The 19,014-nt window shown below is 37.1% G+C and overlaps 1 long non-coding RNA gene across 1 annotated transcript in view; it reads right to left on the minus strand.

Annotated features, from left to right (window-relative positions):
- The window catches only part of LOC111178362 (uncharacterized), a 75,228-nt gene that overhangs the window by 51,859 nt on the left and 4,355 nt on the right, over positions 1–19,014 (minus strand). The window lies entirely within an intron of this gene.

Genomic DNA, 19,014 nt, shown 5'->3' on the forward strand with positions numbered 1-19,014 from the left:
CAGAACTAGACCAAATAATCCTAAAACTTATATGGAACCATAAAAAAAAAAAGAATTGCTACAGCAATCCTGAGAAAAAAGAACAATGCAGGAGGCATAACTCTCTTAGACTTCAGACAATACTACAAAGCTACAGTATTCAAAACACTGTGGTACTGGCACAAAAACAGACAATCAGATCAACGGAACAAAATTGAGAGCCCAGAAATAAACACAATACCTACGGACAATTAATCTTCAACAAAGGAGGCAAGAATATACAATGGGGAAAAAAGACAGTCTCTTCAGCAAGTGGTGCTGGGAAAGTTAAACAGCTGCATGTAAATAAATTAAGTTAGAAGACACCCTCACACCATGCACAAAAATAAACTCAAAATGGCTTAAAGACTTAAATATAATACAAGACACCATTAAACTCCTAGAAGAGAACATAGCAAAACATTCTCTGACATAAATCGTACCAATGTTTTCTTAGGTCAGTCTCCCAAGGCAACAGAAATAAAAGCAAAAATAAAGAAATGGGGACTAATCAAACTCACACTCTTTGGTACAGCAAAGGAAGCCATAAACAAAACGAAAAGACAACCTACGTATTGGGAGAAAATATTTGCAAACGATGCTACCAACAAGGGCTTAATTTCCAAAATATACAAACAGCTCATACAATTCAATAACAAACAAAACAAACAAACAAACAAAAAAAAACAATTAAAAAGTGGGCAAAAGACCTAAATTGAAATTTCTCCAAAGGAGTCATACAGATGGCTTGTTAAGCACATGAAAAGATGCTCATCACCGCTAATTATTAGAGAAATGCAAATCAAAACTACAGTGAGATACCACCTCACACCAGTCAGAATGGCAGTCATTAAAAAGTCTATGAGTAACAAATGCTGGAGAGGGTGTGGAGAAAAGGGAACCCTCTTACACTGCTGGTGGGAATGTAAATTGGTGCAGCCACTATGGAAAATTATACAGAGATTCCTCAAGAAACTAAAATTAGAGTTGCCATATGATCCAGCAATCCCACTCCTCAGCATATACCCAGAAAAAAAACATAATTCAAAAAGATACATGCAGCCCTATGTTCATAGCAGCACTATTCACAATAGCCAAGACATGGAAACAATCTAAATGTACATTGACAGATGAATGGATAAAGAAGATGCGGTATGTATACACAATGGAATATTACTCAGCCATAAAAAACAACAAAACAATGCCATCTGCAGCAACATGGATGCAACGAGATTATCATACAAAGTGAAGTAAGTCAGAAAGAGAAAGACAAATACCATATGATATCACTTATACGTGGAATATAAACTACAACACAAATGAACATATCTATGAAACAAAAACAGACTCACAGACATAGAGAACAGACTTGTGGTTGCCAAGGGGTGCAGGAGGGAAGGATTGGGAGTTTGGAAATAGCAGATACAAACTATTATATATAGAATGGATAAACAATAAGGTCCCACTGTATAGCACAGGTAATATAGTCAATATCCTGTGACAAACCATAATGGAAAAAAATATATATATATAACTGAGTATATGTATCTTTTTCATATTCTATATATATATGAGTATATATATTCATATTCATACTCATATATATGACTGAGTCGCTTTGCTGTACAGGAGAAATTAACACCAGATTGTAAATCAACTATACTTCAATACAATTAAAAAAAAAAAGTGAAGCGAACAGAAAACTAAGAAAAACAATAATAATCATTATATTAATGATTTACTTATATATGTTAGGTATTTTCTTTATGTGAGGAACTGTACTAAATGCTTTAATGCATTTAATCCTAGACAAACTGACATATGAAGAACTGAGATTTTGCCCAAGGTCAAATGGCAAAAAAGTTGCAGAGACACAGTTCTAACCTAGCTCCCTATGATTTCACTGACCTTCCTCTGTAACCAGGATAACTTATTTCTTCCATGTATGTTCCATTATTATTCTGTAAATAGTTTGCATTAATTAAAAAACCCAGAAAATAGCTCCATTTTTTTCTATTTCAATTTGCTGTCATGTAATTGGTGTGAATTTTTTTTCAAAATACTACTATAAATATTTGCATTAAAAGTATTTCATTAAAAAAGGAAAACTTTAACTTTATTGATATTATATTCAGTTTTTCTCACAGACATGTTTTTGATTTGTAAGAGATTAAGCCATTTAATAACCAATACAAATGCCAAGATGCTATACAAAATATTCAGTTAAAATAATTTTAATTGTTTCTTAGTATTTCCTACATGATTCAATATACCACAGAAAAATACTATGTATTTTTCTTTCAAGTCTTCCTACAATGAAAAACTTAAAAACTTTGCACAAAACTTAATTAGTAAACACAAACAAGTTTTGGTTTAATAGTTGGAAGTGAGAAATTAAAACAATCAGATTTTTTTTAGTTTGCTTTCATAACTATTAGTCTAGCTAGTAAAAATTGCTGCTTTCAGACTTCAGGTATTTAAAAGGTAAAAATAAACATTTTTATAATTTTTTTTCAGAAATTTTTTTTCTAAAATCGTTTTAGGAATCTATTCCACATACTTCTTTGCAGCAAACTGTATGCCTTCTGTATTAGGTCCTGGATTCGTCTAATAGCAATGACCTAATTGTTGGATCCTTCTAAAGGCTCATCAATTATGATTGAACCTCCTGAATCATGATTTATTTATTTGATCCTAATCATGCTTTTGCCAATAAAAGATCCAGCCAATTCTTTGGGAACAGTTACTTGTGTTGTAATAATAAGTCCATCCAAATCACAGTATGTCATGCTCCCCTGCTGAAGAATAATCATACCCAGAATCAACCAGTGGTTTCTTCCCTGACCACTTACTTCTGTGTCCCAACCTCTGAATGCAAGCTCAGGAAATGAATCTGGTTCCTGATTACCCATGGGATGAAGACATGCAAGCTGCTCTGCAAAGCCTATTAGGCCTTGATGACCTGGCCTCTGACTACCTGTCAACCTTCTCTCCCTCCTTTCTCATCAGTCATTATACTCCAGTCATACCTAACTAATCTGCTGTTTCCTGAACATACTACACTTTTTCATTCCTCTGTCTGGAAAGCTTTCCCACCTTGACCTCCTGACCAACTCCTACTCATTCTTCAAGTTAGCTCCTCGGGAAGGCTTTTCTAATTTCCCCACAAAGGAATGCATGCTGTTTCCTCTTTAGGTCACATTCTATCTTCTACACTTGCTTCACTATGTTTTTATAGCTCTTCACATGTTTGTCTCCCTTAACGATGACTTCCCTGAAGGCAGAGTATAGATTTTAATGTTTATAATCACACAGAATAGCACAGTGCATGACACAAATAGGTGTTCAAGTCCTTCATGTCTTCTGTGTGTTGTGAACCAGACACTGAGACCCAAGTTGGCAATTCAAAATGAGCAAAAAGGCAAGGTCCCTGTGCTCAATGAGCTAACTATCTGGGAGAGAAACTGATGTTAATCAAATGATAATATTTATGAATATATCATTACAATTTGAAATAAGTGCTCTGAAAGACACACACACACACACACACACACACACACACACATTCCTACCTAGGCTGGAGCAGGAGGGAGGAGGAGTGGCTAAGGAAGGCTCCCCTAGGAAAGCAGTGCTTACTGGCCATCCAGAGGATGAGTAATTAGAGATGAGGCTGAGAAGAAATGGGCCAGAATATGAGGGATCTTTGCAAGGTCATAACAAGGATTTAGTTCTTTTGTCCTTAGAGCAACATTAGGCATTGAAGGATTTTAAGGAGCTGACTGACATTATCAGACGTGTGATTTGCAAAGATGCTCAGGCAGCAGTTTGGAAAGTGAATTGAAGAAACAAATATTTTTTGACCGCATTAACAAATTAATAAGTTAACTAACCTGCTTAGCTAATTCTTGATTATTCACATTATTTTAGGCCCATCTAATTAGAATTTAAATTTTAATAATATCTTCTAGTGTAGCATTGTCCAATGGAAATTTAACATGAGTCACATAAGTAATTTAAAATTTTATAGTACCTACATTTTAAAAAGTAAAATGAAACAGGTGAAAATTTTAATAATGTATTATACATAACCCACTGTATCTAAAATACTATTTCAACATGTACTCAATATAAAAATGTTATTAAATTTTGTACTAATCTTTGTAATCCAGTGTAAGTATTTTACATTTACAGTACATATCTATTTGGATCACCACACATCAAGTGCTTAACAGCCACTGTGGTCAGTGGTGACAGTGGACAGTGGACAGTGCAGTTGTAATGCCTTCCCCAAGTGGTTTCCAAAACTGATTATACATCAGAAGTATACACAAAGACATTTGTTAAAAAGATTTCCCAATAGCTCTCTCCATTTTTATTAAGCTCTCTCCATTTTGATTGGTCTCTAGGAAGAGACCCAGAAATCTGGTTCTGATCAAGTACACCAAGTGATGGTGATGTAACAGTCCATGGACCAGCATATGGGAATTACTGCATTGCCTCAAAGTTGGGAATATAACAAAACCTTTGTGAATATAATGAAACATCTTGCACCCTCGGAAAATTTGAGCAATGTCATGAGAAGCCCAGTAGGAAAGATGTTTCAGAATTTGAGACACCCTTGAAGTAATTTCAGAAATTCATTGCCATCACTGCTTCTTAAAAGTTCAATCTGTAGAATTCAGTTCCTGAAAAGATAGCAAACTAACAATACTACTACCTCCTGGAGTCCCCAGGTCTAATCCTGAAGATGTCATGTAAGTGACAGGATAATGATGGATCTTAGAGACTAACTCAGAAACACTGACAAACCCCTGGGAGATGAAAGGGAGTTGGGTACCATTGTGGTGGGAAAAGGAAAGCCTGGGGTCATAGATGGACCACTGATGAGGTAAGGAGTAGAATGGAGAGATGGGCTCCCTGACTGTGCCTTCTTCTAACCACATTACCCTGGGTGGATCACAGCCCACGCCAACTCGAGGTGGACATGAAAACAGCAGGTCCAGCCCAGCACCTGCCCAAGGAGGCAGAGTAACATGGGGAAGCTGATAACTATGCATACAGGTTGGCTTGCAACAGTTCTCTCCTTTACTTCCTTCCACCCTGGGGTCTAGGAAGTAGCAGAGGATACAGCAGCTCTTGGAAAAGGGATGGCAAATGCAGGGGAACTGGGAAATAACCTACAGGCATGTTCTCTTCCTGAAAGGGCAAAATGGAACTAGCAGAACCCAGACTGTAACACAAGAGGCTTTTCACTCTGAGGTTCATCCATGCTCCCCTTTAGCGAACCCTCTGAAAAAAAAAAAAAATCACAAGAAGAATCACAATCCTAGTCTCAGGCTTTTGATCCTCCAAGTATGAATTACAGCTGAAGTTGCTGACACTCCCAAGGGAATAAGAGATCACAGAGGAAAATATTACAGCATCTGAGGAGTATAACTCCACAAAAGAAATTTTTTTAGAAAACCAGACAATTTGTGCTAGAGGAGTAGAATTAATGGACCCAAAAAAATTGAGAAATTTTAAGTGAGTAAAAGAAATGCCACCAAAGAGATAAGGGAGAATATTAGCAATATGAAGCAATAATAAGCTGGAGATACTGGTTATGAAAAATATGGTGATTGAAATGAACTCAGTGGATGAGTTGGCTGACCGACTAGACACCATCAGATAACAAATCAGTAAGATAGAAATTAGTTGGGGATCTCTCCCAGAATGTATCTAGAAGCAATGAAGAGATGAGAAACATAAAAGTTAAAGGATAAAAAAAAAAAAGTTAAAGGATTTGGAGAGAACCCTGATAAAACCTGACAACATTATAAGAAAAGAGAGCAAATATCCTTCATTAACATTCATAAAAACGTAGGAACAAAATACTAGCTAATTGAATCAGACATATATATATATAATATATAACGTGTAATAAAATAAATGAATTTAGAAAGGTTGCAGGATACAAAATCAACATATAGAAAAATCAATTGTATTTCTATAAGCTAGCAATGAAAAATCCAAAAATTAAATTAAATAATCCCTTTCAAAATCACTTCAAAAAGAATAAAATACTTAGAAATATATATAGCACGACATGCAAACTTTTACAATGAAAACTACAAAGCATTGTTAAGTGAAATTAAAGACAATCTAAGTAAATGAGTGACATGACATTTTCATGGACTGTAAAACACACTACCATTAAGGTGCCAGTTTTCTACCAATAAATCTATCAATTCTATACAATCCTTGTCAAAATCCTAACAAGATCTTTTGTAGAAATTGGTAAACTGATCCTAAAATTTATATGGATATGCAAACGACCTAGAATAGCTAACACATTTTTGTAAAATTAGAAGGACTTAATTATCTGATTTTAGAACTTAATATAAAGTAATGATAATCAAGAGAGTGTGGTATTGGTACAAAGATAGACCTATAGTTCAATGAAATAGGGTAGAAATTCCAGAAATAAATTCTTACGTTTATGGTTACTTGATTTTTTACAAAATGTCAAGGCAATTCAAAAGCGAAGAATAATAATTTTAACAAATGATGGTAGAACAATAACATATCCATATGCAAAAAAGAACTCAAACCATTACTTTGTAGTATATATTAAAGAACAACTCAAAATGGATCACAGACCTAAATGTATGAACTAAACCTATAAAGCTTCTAGAAAATATATGAAAATATCTTTGGGACTTTGGTCTAGGCAAAAATTTATTAGTGTGACACAAAAAGCACAATTCATTTTAAAAATTGATGAAGTGAACTTCACTGAAATGTAAAACTTTTGCTCTTTAAAAGACACAATTAGGAAAATTAAAAATAAGTCTGGGGGAAAATATTTGCAAACCATACAAGGATTTGTCATTAATTATCTACTGCTGTGCAGCAATTGGCCCAAAAGTTAGTAGTTTAAAACAACAAATATTTATTATCTCACACAATTTTTGAATCTGAGGAATCTGAGTGCAGCTGTCAGTCAGAGCTGCAGTCATGTCAAGACTCGATTAGGACTAGAGAATTTGCTTCCAAGCTCACTCACATGGCTGTTATCAAGCCTCAGTTCCTTGCTGTTTGTTACCCAGTGTATTAGTCTGATAGGGCTACTATAACAAAATAGCACAAATTGAGTGGCTTAAATAACACAAACTTATTTTCCAAAAGTTCTGGAGGCTAGAAGTCCAAGATCACAGTGTCAGCAGGTTTTGTTCCTTCTGAGGCCTCTTTGGGTTGTAGATGACCTTCTTGCTGTGTCTTCGCATGGCTTTTCTCTGTGTGCCCACATCCCTGATGTCTCCTTTTGTGTCTAAATTTCCTTTTCTTAAAAGAATTGGATTAGGGCCCACCTGAACGGCCTCATTTTAATTTAATCACCTCTTTAAAGGCCCTATCTCCAAACAGCCGCATTTTGAGGTCCTAGGGGTTAGGGCTTCAACATTTGAATTTGGGAAGAACATAATTCAGCCCAGAACGGTCAGAGACTTCAGTTCCCTGACACATGGGCCTCCCTGTAGGGCTACTCACAACATGGCAGCTTATCTCCCCCAGAGTGAGTGATCTAGGAAACAGAGTAAGAGAGCAATTGCCTGAGACAGAAACCACAGCCTCTTTTCAAACCTAACCTCAGGAGCAACATATTACTTCTGCTGCACACAATTGGTAATACAGACCCATCCTGGGACAATTTGGAAAGGTTCTACACATCGGTATGAATGACAGAGCTGGAGATTATTGGGGAACACCTTGGTAACTATATAACAAAGACTTTTATCCATAATATATGAAGAACTACTACAATTTGATAATAAAAAGACAAATAACAAAAATAGGCAAAAGATTGTCTTCATTTTGTCAGTGCTTTCCTTTGCTGTGCAAAAGCTTTTAATTTTAACTAGGTCCCATTTTTTTATTTTAGCTTTTATTTCCTTTACTTTAGGAGACAGATCAAAAAAAATATTGCTGCAATTTATGTCAAGAGTGTTCTGCCTATGTTTTTCTCTAGGAGTTTTATAGTATCTGGCCTTATGTTTAGGTCTTTAATCCATTTTGAGTTTATTTTTGTGCATGGTGTTAGAGAATGTTCTGATTTCTTTCTTTTACATGTAGCTGTCCAGTTTCCCCAGTACCATTTATTGAAGAGACTGTCTTTTCTCCATTGTATAGTCTTGCTTCCTTTGTTGTAGATTAATTGACCATATACGTGCATGGGTTTATTTCTGGGTTCTCTATCCTGTTCCATTGATCTATGTGTCTGTTTTCATGCCAGTACCATAGTAGTTTGATTACTGTAAGTTCACAGGATAGTCTGAAGTCAGGAAGCATGATTCCTCAAGCTCTGTTCTTCTTTCTCAAGATATGACTGACAAAGAATTAATCTCCAAAATATACAAACAGCTCATACAGCTCAATATAAAAAAAAAAAATCAAAAAATGGGTAGAAGACCTAAATAGACATTTCTCCAAAGAGACATACAGATGGGTAATAGACACATGAAAAGATGCTCAACACCACTAATTGTTAGAGAAATGAAAATCAAAACTACAATAATGTATCACCTCACACCAGTCAGAATGGCCATCAAAGATGCAAATGTGTGTTCACATGTCCAATCATGAACTAATTTACATAAGTTAGTTCAAGTGTCTGGCGTACATCATCATGTGTGTGCATCCTCTACAAGTGGTTGTGCTTTTGTGTACTTTACCGTACAGTACTGTACAGGGTATAGTACAGTATCTTTATTTCAAGCCCAGGATGTCCAGAAGCAAGCATAAAAGCAGCAGTGATGTAGCTGGTACTGCTAAGAAGCACCAGGAATTGGAGGTCCAGAAATATGACGAAGAGAGACAAGAGGAAGAAGAAGTAACTGAAGGCATTCACAATGCAGGAAGTGGCAACAGGATTTTCTTTATCTGAGGAGGCACTATTAGTTTTTGAGGCACAGGACCCAAACGTAGAACGTACACGAAGGTTGCAGCAGCCGTCCAGAACGTAAATGAAGGTTGCAGCAGCCGTCCAGAATACAGTCCAGTGCTACTGTGTCATCTATGACAAGAAAATAAGAGCTACTACCCAGACATCACTGGATCATTTTTTCAAGAGGGTAGATAGAATTGAATCTGGCAAGGAACCAGAACCTGTGCCTGTGAGTGAAAATGCAGCTTTCCCTCCTTCTCCTATTGCTGATGATCCTTCAGCTCTACCACCTCCCACCTCCTCTACCTTCTCTAGTCAGTAACTCTTCTTGCCTTCACTTGATGCCAGCCCCTGTATACCAGCTGTTGTACTATAATACTGTACTTTTCAAGGTACTGTACTGTAAGGTTAAAAATGTTTATTTTGGGGTTTTTTTATGTATTATTTGTGTGAAAACTATTATAAACCTATTACAGTACAATACTATAGAGGTGATTGTATTAGTTCGGTACCTAGGCTAACTTTGTTGGACTTACGAACAAACAGGACTTACGTAGGTGCTCTTGGAATGGAACTCGCTCACATGTAGGGGACTTACTGTATTTACAATAGCCAAGACACAGAAGCAACCTGAATGTCCATCAACAGAGGAATGCATAAGGAAGATGTGGTACATATATACAATGGACTATTACTCAGCCATAAAAAAGAATGAAATAATGCCATTTGCAATAACATGGATGGACCTAGAAATTATCATATTAAGTGACGTAAGTCACACAGAGAAAGACAAATATCATATGATATCACTAATGTGTGGAATCTAAAAAAAGATATAAATTAACTTATTTACAAAACAGAAACAGACTCACAGACATAGAAAACAAACTTATGGTTACCAAAGGGGATAACAGGTAAGGGAAGATATAAATTAGGAGTTTGGAATTAATATATACACAGTACTACACATAAAATAAATAAGAAATACTACTGTATAGCACAGGAAACTACACTCAGTATCTTGTAATAACCTATAACGAAGAAGCTGAAAAACAGTGTATGAATTTTATGTATAACTGAATCACTTTGCTGTACACCTGAAACTAACACAACGTTGTAAATTAACTATACTTCAATAAAATAAAATTAAAAGAAAGAGAAACAAACATAAAAGTGGGCGAAAGAACTGAAAAGACATTTTTCCAAAGAGAAAATGCAGATGGCCAACAAACACGTGAAAAGATGCTCAACATCACTAATCATCAGGGAAATACAAATCAAAACCACAGTGAGATGTATCATCTCATACCTGTCAGAATGGATATCATCAAAAAGAACAGAAATAGATAAATGGCAAGACAAGATGGCTGAGCAGAAGGACTTGAGTTCACCTCCTATCACGAAAACACCAAAATCACGAATAACTGCTGAACAACCATCGACAAAAAAGACAGGAACCTACCAAAAAAGATATTCTACATCCAAAGACAGAGAAGAAGCCACAACAAGATGGTAGGAGGGGCACATTCATGATACAATCAAATCCCAAACTTGCCAGGTAGGCGACCCCAACACTGGAAAATAATTATATTGCAGAGGTTCTCCCACAGGAGTGAGAGTTCTGAGCTCCACATCAGGCTCCCCTGTCTGGGGGTCAGGCATCAGGAGGAGAAGCCCCCAGAGCATTTGGCTTTAAAGGCCAGCGGGACTTGATCACAGGAACTCCACAGGACTAGGGGAAACAGAAACTCCACCCTTAGAAGGCACGCATCAAGGTCTCATGTGCATCAGGACACAGCAAAAAAGCAGTAACTTCATAGGAGCTTAGGCCAGACCTACCTGCTGGTATTGGAGGGTCTCCTGGAGAGGCAGGGGGGTAGCTGTGGTTCACTGTGGGCACAGGGACACTGGTGGCGAAGGTACCAGGGATTATTCATAGGTGTGTGCTCTCCTGGAGGCTGCAATTTTGACACCAAGACCTGGCCCCACACAATAGCCCGTAGGCTCCAATGCTGGGATGCCTCAGGCCAAACCACCAACAGGGCAGGAACACAGTCCCACCCATCAGCAGACAGGTTGCCTAAAGTCTTCCTGAGCCTAGAGCCTACAGCTGGGATAAGACCCAGCTCCACCCACCAGTGGGCAGGTACCAGTCCTTCCTACCAGTAAGCTTGCTCAAGCCTCTAGACCAGCCTCACCCATGACAGGGCAGACACCAGAAGCAAGAGGAAGCAGAATCCTGCAGCCTGCAGAATGGAGGCTACAAGCACAGAAAGTTAGACAAAATGAGACGTCAGAGGAATATGCTCCAGATGAAGGAACAAGATAAAACCCCAGAAAAACAACAAAGTGAAGGGGAGATAGGCAATCTACCAGAAAAAGAATTCACAGTAATGACAGTAAAGATGATCCAAATCTCTGAAAAAGAATGGAGGCATAGACCAAAATATAAGAAATGTTTACCAAAGACCTAGAAGATTTAAAGAATAAACAAACAGAGTTGAACAGTACAATAACTAAAATAAAAAATACACTAGAAGGAATCAATAGCAAAATATCTGAGGCAGAAGAATTTATAAATGACCTGGAAGACGGAATGGTGGAAATCACTGCTGCAGAAGAGAATAAAGAAAAAAGAATGAAAAGAAATGAGGACAGTTTAAGAGACCTCTGGGACAACATTAAATGCACCAACATTTGCATTATAGGGGTCTCAGAAAGGGAAGAGAGAGAGGAAGAGCCTGAGAAAACATGTGAAGAGATAATAGCTGAAAAATTCCCTAACATGGGAAAGGAAACAGTCACCCAAGTCCAGGAAGCACAGGAAGTCCCATACAGGATAAACCCGAGGAGGAAGACACCGAGACATATATTAATCAAATAGACAAGAATTGAAAACAGAGAAAATATTAAAAGCAACAAGGGAAAAGCAACAAATAACATACAAGGGAGTCCCCATAACGTTATCAGCTGATTTTTCAGCAGAAACTCTGCAGGCCAGAAGGGAGTGGCATGATATATTTAAAGTGAAAAAAGGGAAAAACTTACAACTAAGAATACTCTACCCAGCAAGGCTCTCATTCAGATTTGAAAGAGAAATCAAAAGCTGTACAGACAAGCAAAAGCTAAGAGAATTCAGCACCACCAAACCATCTTTACAACAAATGCTAAAGGAACTTCTCTAGGCAGAAAAGAAAAGGCCACAACTAGAAACAAGAAAATTACAAATGGGAAAGCTCACTAATAAAGGCAAACATACAGTAAAGGTAGGAAATCATCCACAAACAAGTATGATATCAAAACGAGCAATCGTGAGAAGAGGAAAGTACAAATGCAGGATACTAGGGATACATTTGGAAATTAAGAGACCAGCAACTTTGAAACAGTCTTGTATATATATATATGGACTGCTATATCAAAACCTCACGGTAACCACAAACCAAAAATCTACAATAGATATACACACAAAAAAGAAATAGGAATCCAAACACAACACTAAACAGCGTCACCAAAGAAGAGAAGAGAACAAAAGAGGAAGGGAAGAAAAAGATCTACAGAAACAAATCCAAAACAATTAACAAAATGGCAATAAGAACATACATATTGGTAATTACCTGAAATATAAATGGAATAAACACTCCAACCAAAAGACACACTGGCTAAATGGATACAAAAACAAAGACCCATATATACGCTATCTACAAGAGACCCACTTCAGATCGAGGGACACACACAAACTCAAAGTGAGGGGATGAAAAAAGGCATTCTATGCAAATGGAAATCAAAAGAAAGCTGGGGTAGCAATACTCATATCAGACAAAATAACTCTAAAATAAAGACTGTTATAATTAACAAAGATAACACTACATAATGATCAAGGGATCGATTCAAGAAGAAAATGTAATAACTGTAAATATATATGCACCCAACATAGGAACACCTCAATATATAAGGCAAATGCTAACAGCCATAAAAGGAGAAATCCACAGTAACAAAATAATAGTGGGGGACTTCAACACCTCACTTATATCAATGGTCAAATGATCCAAAGAATCAATAAGGAAACACAGGCCTTAAGTGACACATTAGACGAGATGGACTAAATTATTACTTATATAGCATTCCATGCAAAAGCAGCAGAGCACACACTCTTTTCAAGTGCAGATGAAACGTTCTCCAGGATAGATCACATGCTTGGTCATAAAGCAATTTTCAGTAAATTTAAGAAAACTGAAATCTTATCAAGCATCTTTTCCGACCACAATGCTATGAGATTAGAAATCAACTACAAAGAAAAGACCATAAAAAACAAACACGTGGAGGCTAAACAATATGCTGCTAAAGAACCAATGGAATACTGAAGATATCAAAGCGGAAATCAAAAAGTATCTAGAGACAAATGAAAATGAAAATACAACGATCCAAAACCTATGGGACGCAGCAAAAGCAGTTCTAAGAGGGATATTTATAGCAATACAGTCTTACCTCAGGGAACAAGAAAAATCTCAAGTAAACAACCTAACCTTACACCTAAAGGAACTAGAGAAAAAAAGAACAAAAATTCCAAAGTTAGTAGAAGGAAAGAAATCATAAAGATCAGAGCAGAAATAAATGAAATAGAGATGAAGAAAACAACAGAAAAGATCAATGAAACTAAAAGCTGGTTCTCCGAAAAGATTAAAAAAAATTCTTAAACCTTTAGCCAGACTCACCAAGGAAAAAAAGGGAGAGGTCTCAAATCAATAAACTTAGAAATGAAAAAAGAGAAGTTACAACAGGCACCACAGAAATACAGAGGATCATAAGAGACTACTACAAGCAACGATATGCCAATAAAATGGACAACCTAGAAGAAAAGGACAAATTTTTAGAAAGGTACAATCTCCCAAGACTGAAACAGGAAAAAAATAGAAAATATGAACAGACCAATCACAAATACTGAAATTGAAACTATGATTTGAAAACTTCCAACAAACAAAAGTCCAGGACCAGATGGCTTCACAGGCGAATTCTATCAAACTTTTAGAGAAGAATTAACATATCCTTCTAAAAATATTCCCAAAAATTGCAGAGGAAGGAACACTCCAAACTCATTCTATGAGGCCACCATCACCCTGATACCAACACCAAAGATACCAAACACACACACAAAATTACAGGCTAATATCACTGATGAACACAACACAAAAATCCTCAACAAAATACTAGAAAACTGAATCCAACAATACGTTAAAACAATCATACACCATGATCAAGTGGCATTTATCCCAGGCATTCAAGGATTTTTCAACAACTGCACATTAAATAGTATGACACACCACATCAACAAACTAAAGAATAAAAAACATATGATCATCTCAATAGATGCAGAAAAAGCTTTTGACAAAATTCAATACCCATTTATGATAAAAACTCTCCAGGAAGTGGGCACAGAGGGAACATACCAACAACATAATAAAGGCCATATATGACAAACCTACAGCTAACATAATGGTGAAAAAATGAAAGCATTTCCTCTCAGATCAGGAGCAAGACAAGGATGCCAGGCTTGCCACTTTTATTCAACATGGTTTTGGAAGTCCTAACCATGGCAATCAGAGAAGAAAAAGAAACAAAGGGAATCCAAATTGGAAAACAAGTAAAACAGTCACTGTTTGTAGATGACATGATACTACACATAGAAAATCCTAAAGATGCCACCAGAAAACTACTAGAGCTCATCAATGAATTTGGTAAAGCTGCAGGATACAAAATTAATACACAGAAATCTGTTACATTTCTATAACTAACGACAAAAGATCAGAAAGAGAAATTAAGGAAACAATCCCTTATACCATCACATCAAAAAGAATAAAGTACCTAGGAATAAACCTACCTAAGGAAGCAAAAGACCTGTATACAGATACTGATGAAAGAAATCGAAGATTACACAAACAGATGGAAAGGTATACCATGATCCTGGATTGGAATAATTCATATTGTCAAAATGACTATGCTACCCAAGGCAATCTACAGATTCAATGCAATCCCTATCAGATTACCAATGGCATTTTATGCAGATCTAAAGAAAATATCTTAAAATTTGTATGGAAACACAAAAGAGCCCAAATAGCCAAAGCAATCTTGAGAAAGAAAAATGGAGCTGGAGGAATCAGGTTCCCTGACTTCAGACTATACTATAAAGCTACAGTATTCAAGACAGTATGGTACTGGCACAAAAACAGACTTATAGATCAAAGGAACAGAATAGAAAGCCCAGAAATAAACTCATGTACCTATGGTCAATTAATCTACACCAAAGGAGGCAAGACTATACAATGGAGAAAAGACAGTCTCTTCAATAAGTGGCACTGGGAAAACTGGACAGCTACATGTAAAAGAAAGAAATTAGAACATTCTTTAACACCATACACAAACATAAACTCAGAATGGATTAAAGACCTAAGTGTAAGGCCAGATACTATAAATCTCTTAGAGGAAAACATAGGCAGAACACTCTGACATAAATTGCACCAATATCTTTTTGGATTTACCTCTTAGAGTAATGAAAATAAAAACAAAAATAAACCAATGGGACCTAATTAAACTTAAAACCTTTTGCACAGCAATGGAAATTATAAACAGAACAAAAAGACAACCCATGGAATGGGAGAAAATACTTACAAATGAAGCAACTGACAAGAGATTAATCTCCAAAATATACAAATAGCTCATGCAGCTCAATATCAAAAAAACAAAAAATGGGTGAAAGATCTAAATAGATATTTGCCCAAAGAAGACATACAGATGGCCAGAAAGCACATGAAAAGATGCTCAACATCACTACTTATTAGAGAAATGCAAATCAAAACTACAATGAGGTTTCATCTCACACCAGTCAGAATGGTCATCATCAAAAAGTCTACAAGCAATAAAAGCTGGACAGGCTGTGGAGAAAAGGGAACCCTCCTACACTGTTGGTGGAAATGTAAATTGGTACAGCCACTATGGAGAACAGTATGGAGGTTCCTTCAAAAACTAAAAACACAGTTGCCATATGATCCAGCAATCCCACTTCTGGGCATACATCTGGAGAAAATCATGCTTCGAAAAAATGTATGCACCCCAATATTCATTGCAGCACTATTTATAATAGCCAAGACATGGAAGCAACCTGAGTGTCCATTGACAGAGGAATGCATAAAGAAGATGTGGTACATATATACAATGGAATATTACTCAGACATAAAAAAGAATGAAATAATGCTATTTGCAGCAATATGGATGGACCTAGAGATTATTACAGTTATGCAAGTCAGACAGAGAAAGACAAATATCATATAATAGCACTTATATGTAGAATCTTAAAAAAAAGATACAAAATAACTTAATTACACAACAGAAGCAGACTCACAGACACAGAAAACAAACATGTTTACCAAAGGGGAAAGGTGGGGGGAGGGATAAATTAAGAGTTTGGGATTAACATATACACACTACTATATATGAAATACATACTCAACAAGGACCTACTGTATAGCACAGGGAACTCTACTCAATATTCTTTAATAATATATATGGGAAAAGAATCTGAAAAAGAGAATTATACATATATGTATAACTGAATCATTTTGCTGTACACCTAAAAGTGACACAACATTGTAAATCAACTCTACTCCAATATAAAATAAAAATGTTAAAAAAAATCAAAAACAATATGTGAAACAAGCTTTACCTTGATTCAAACTATTCCAGAAGATAAATCTAAGAAAAAAGTTATAAAACCTATTTTTAAACAAGAGCATCAAGAAAAATAAGTATATGCAATCCCTAGTTGACTACTCAGAAGGGTAATATTCATTTAGATGTATCTAAAAATAAACAGTTTTACTATACTATGATCACACTTAATCCATGCATACCCTCCTGATAAGCCAAAAGAATTAGTCTCACTTTGTCCATTTCAGTAGAGACAACTACTTTGAACTCTAGCAACCCATAGCATTCTAAGGACCTCCAAGAATTCCACAATGTTTTTTACCTTCTCCTGGCTCAAAACTTTATGCATAAATGATTATGTAAAAAATCCAGAATCAGAGAGACAGAAAAAAAGAGAGAGAGAGAGGGACTCATTGAGAATGAGAAAAGAAAAACCATAACTCTAAAGCTCTAAAAAGCCTTGAATTTTAGGTGTAAGTTTCACATATTTTTTGGAAAAAGTCTCCCAATTCTGAATTCATTCAATTAAAACTAAGCAATTCAAAAACAACAAAAAACAAACAAACCTATGTACACTGTTGGTGGGAATATGAATTCACACAGTCACTGTGGAAAACAGTATGGAGGTTTCTCAAAAAACTAAAAATAGAAGTACTATATGACCCAGCAATTCCACTCCTGGGTATATATCTGAAGAAAACAAAAACACTAATTTGAAAGGACACATGCACCCCAATGTTCATAGCAGCATTATTTACAATTGCCAAGATATGGAAGCAACCTAAGGGTCCATCAACAGATGAACAGGTAAAGAGGAGGCGGTATGTCTTTACAATGGAATACTACTCAGCCATAAAAAAGAACGAAATTTTGCCATTTGCAGGAACATGGATGAACTTGGAGGGCATTATGCTAAGTGAAATAAGACAGATAATGCATGATATCACTTATATGTGGAATCTATAAAATACAACAAACTAGTGAATATAACTGTTACTCAATCCAAGTCCATGTGCCCAACACACAGTGAAGCCAAACAATATCAAAATGTTGGAGTCTGAAGCAGAGAAAGCAGGGCCATGCAAGGAGACAGGTGGCTCAGGCCTTAAAAACCCCAAACTCCCCAAAAGCTTCTAGCAAAGCCTTTTATAGGAAAGGTGAGGGAGGGGCGTGGTTAGTTGTTGCAAACTTCTTGGTGTCAGATCCTTCGTTTTTGAGGTCAGGTCATAGGTCATGATGTTCTGTAAACCTCCACTGAAACAGAGGTTATTCTCTGTCTGACGAGAAAGGGCAAGGACCCAAGGTTCAACTTTTGACCTCCGAGGTCCAAGCCCCGTCTAAAAGGAAGGGGTCCCTTTGCGGTCTGGTTACCCTGCCCAGGAGCCTTCGTCCAGTACCCAGTCTGGGTCCTCCCACCAGTGCCCAGATGCAGCTGAGGAGGCAGATCTCAGTTGGTGGCGCCCTCAGGGCCAAGTCCCAGACCCTGCCCAGCCATCACCAGTGAGGGAGCAAAGTGCCCAGGACTCAACTGGCCCTCAGGTTCCTCAGGCCACCCAAACGGGTGCCGGATTTCCCAGACTGCGACCCATGGTCATGCCTGCCACCGTTAGGTCACAGAGGTGGGGATGGGGGAGAGGGTCGCTGCTACTTCAAGGCCTGGGTCCGGCCAGTGGGTGGCTGTGGTGAGGGCTCTGGAGTCCTGCAGGACACAGCCCTCAGCCTGTCCCCAGCTCCCCAGCTCACCCGCCAGCCCAAGGCCAGGGGGCCTGGAGGGCCCCAGGGAGAAGGCCGAGATACGCCTCTCACGGCACTCTCTGCCCCGAGGAACACTGCATGCAGACTGTTGGCAGAGCGGGACCTCTAACCGCCAAGTGCTAACGGTCGTGGGCTAATAGCTGTGCGCTTGCCCCGCCGCTATTACATAACACAAAAGAAGACTCACAGATATAGAGAACAAGCTACTGGTAGCCACTTGGGTGGGGGGGGGGGCAGGAGGGGCAATATAAGAGTTGGGGAGTGCGAGGTACAAATTATTTGTTGTAAGGCAGGCTCAAGGATGTATTATACCAACACAGGGAATACAGCCAATACTGTGTAATAACTAAATGGAAAATAACCTTGTAAAATTGTATTAAATTTTTTAAACTTAAAAAGTAAAAGATAACATAAGAAAAAATAGGCAAAAGGTTTGAATAAACATTTCACATACAATGACCAGTAAGCACATGAAAAGATACTCAACATCATTGCTAGTCATTAAGAAAATGCAAATTAAATTCACAATGAGATACCACTATATACCCATTATCAAAAAGACTGACCATACCAAATTTGGGCAAGAAATGTAGAGAAACTGGAACCCTAATACTTTGCCAGTG

The sequence above is a fragment of the Delphinapterus leucas genome, chromosome 1, assembly GCF_059928025.1.
Source record: "Delphinapterus leucas isolate spDelLeu-1000000601 "Yukka" chromosome 1, BTC_Dleu_Yukka2, whole genome shotgun sequence".
Taxonomy (NCBI): Eukaryota; Metazoa; Chordata; class Mammalia; order Artiodactyla; family Monodontidae; genus Delphinapterus; species Delphinapterus leucas.